Here is a 2,739-nt window from a genome sequence, read left to right on the forward strand (position 1 = left end):
TGGATCCTGAGAAACGTAACAGAAACCCATGGGGGAGGGGAAGGAAAAAAAAAAAAAAAAAAAGAGGTTAGAGTGGGAGAGAGCCAAAGCATAAGAGACTGTTAAAAACTGAGAACAAACTGAGGGTTGATGGGGGGTGGGAGGGAGGGCAGGGTGGGTGATGGGTATTGAGGAGGGCACCTTTTGGGATGAGCACTGGGTGTTGTATGGAAACCAATTTGACAGTAAATTTCATATATTAAAAAATTAAAAAAAAAAAAATAAATAAATAATAAACTTTCACACGAAACCAAAAAAAAAAAAAACAAAACAAAGTAGGACTTACCATGTAGGGTTTCCCAGACCTTCTGAGTTTAGAATCTATTTTATTTATATAAAAATATGGAACACTTCACGAATTTGCATGTTGTCCTGGGACAAGGTCCATGCTAATCTTCTCTGCATCGTTTCAATTGTATTATATGTGCGGCCAAAGGAGGAGCACTGGACCTTTTCTGTTTTTTTTTTTTTTTTCCCCTGGGTTTTTTTTTTGTTTTTTTGTTTTTTTGTTTTTTTTAATCATAGATTATCTCAAGACACATGTTCTGAGAAACACCTCTTGGGAAACAATATCCTAATTTATTTCAGATTAAATTCTCCTCTAGCAATTTCAGTGTGAAATTTCCAGATAAAAGAAAATTGCCAGAGAAGTGAAAGATTCATCAAACCAACGTTTTGGTGACATGCAAGGAAACCCAAGTGTTCTTTTGATTCACTTATTTAAATTGTTTGTGTGGGTAGTTCCACATTTGAAAGGCACAATGACCCCATGTTTAGATTATTTTTCTCTCAGGCAACTGCACTAAATTAGCTTTGCACCCCAATAATTAGGCCTTGCCTAAATGGTGCCACCACCTTGGAACCTGATGTCAATGTGGCTGTCAGTCTAAGCATGGCTATGCTATGAGAATAAGAAGAATAAATACAGTTCCTAATTTCCAAGTCAAAGACAGTGTGAATTGATATTACACAGTAAAATGCAATGAGATTAAATCAATAACATCTGCAATAAGGCATAATGAAGGTAAAATTATATCTCTGGCTTCCTGAACAGCTGTGAATCTATTTTTAATGATCCTCATTTTTGGCAGTCAGCTAACAACTTCTAAAATGTCCTAGAAATTGGATTGTTAAGCAGATGAGCACTGCAGTGGCTCAGAATGTCATTAATTTCAGCTGCCTTATCCATCTGCATGGGCGCAATGGAGGCATCGTGAATTCAGCCCCCACCCACCCCACTGAGCACCCCACTAATCGGGCTTGGGTGGCCCCAGTGAATGCCTGGAAATAGTAAGGCAGGAGAGCTGGGGGGAGAGGGGCTCCTGGAAGGATCACGGGCTGTTGAAATATGGAGAAAAAGGAAAAGTCCTTGCTTCTGTAATGCCAATTGTAGTACATAATTGACTTTCAAGCCTACATTGTGCTATTGGAACCTCATAACCGCCACAGGAACAAGATATTCTAATGGTTCCCTGTTTACCAATGGGGCACTTGGCTTCCATGAGATTACTCTGCCCAGGACTTGGTCAAGGTCATGCCACCAGCAAATGCAGGAGCCAGCACTCAACCCTGGTCTTCTCATTCCAAAGCCAGGACCCTTTCCAAGTCCTCTGCTTGTTGGAATAGCAGCCGTGGGAAAGACACCATGAAAACTTTGAAATTCGGGAAATGTGAACATTTGGGATTATCCATGTTTTTCTTAGCTGCCTGGCACCTTAGTATTTTACTGCAGCTTTTGCCAGAAGCCATGTCTGGGAAACAGTTGATCGCTTTGGCTGATTGTTTTGAGCTCACTTTCCTTCTCCTGCTGGCAGGGGCAGGGAAGTGGGGAGGTGGGGGGGGGTGGTGGGGGTGGCACCCCACGCTTTGCACACAATTGTATTTCCTCCACCCTACCAGCAGATCTCAGATTCCCAGGTAAGGTTTACTAGCTACAAGGCTCAGGAGGCCCCAGGCTAAACTGTGTTCCAGAAGATTAAAGCTAAGAGTAGAAATCCACTGTTCAGATCCCCTCTTTGCCTGGGTGAGAGGTGACAGGAGGATGGATTCCTGACTCTCTTCCCTGCCCTGGGAAGCCTACAACATTGAGAGAGAAGATTTTTGTGTCGACGATGAGGCTGCAGCTAAGTTAAGCCATTAGTTTATGGGACTGACCCCACTGCCTAGCTTGCTTGCAGCAGTTGGGGCTGATCCTTTGCTCCCTGAGATATCGGACAATCAAGAAGCTTATGGTGCAGGGGTGGGGGCTGTGCTGTGGCATGGTTTTAGGCTGCAGAGAAGAGCTTGGCTCCAGGAGAGACATCTATGACACAGAGGGTTATTCGGTATAAAAGTATAAAATGAGTACCTCTGTTAAGTGAGGGGATTATCTCCATGAAGCCAGGGAACACTGTCCAGTGGCCGACATGATGGTCAGGAAAGCTGTAAGGAGAGAAGCAAACAGTGGAGGGAAGGGAGATTTTGTAATGATGAAACATCATACACCACTGATGATTAAAACAATGCCTGGCACACTTGCTCTCAAAAATAGTGGGGAGATGGGAGGGATCACGGTTCACGTGAAGGTGGGAAAATGATGTTCAGAGGAGAAGGCAGGGGAGGTCTAGGGAAAATGGAAGAGCTGGCACCCCTAGACCGATGGGGCTGGGCTGGGCCAACACCACGGGCCAGGAGGCAGTGCACTGAATGACAGGGACAGAG

General features: G+C 44.1%; 1 non-coding gene across 1 annotated transcript; it reads right to left on the reverse strand.

Moving 5' to 3' along the window:
• Positions 1–375: 375 nt before the first annotated feature.
• LOC131511190 (U6 spliceosomal RNA) lies at positions 376–484 on the reverse strand. The gene has a single exon (XR_009261394.1). It is a non-coding gene; the product is annotated as a U6 spliceosomal RNA (small nuclear RNA).
• Between the last annotated feature and the right edge of the window lie 2,255 nt (positions 485–2,739).

The sequence above is a fragment of the Neofelis nebulosa genome, chromosome 4 (genome assembly GCF_028018385.1).
Source record: "Neofelis nebulosa isolate mNeoNeb1 chromosome 4, mNeoNeb1.pri, whole genome shotgun sequence".
NCBI classification, from domain to species: Eukaryota; Metazoa; Chordata; class Mammalia; order Carnivora; family Felidae; genus Neofelis; species Neofelis nebulosa.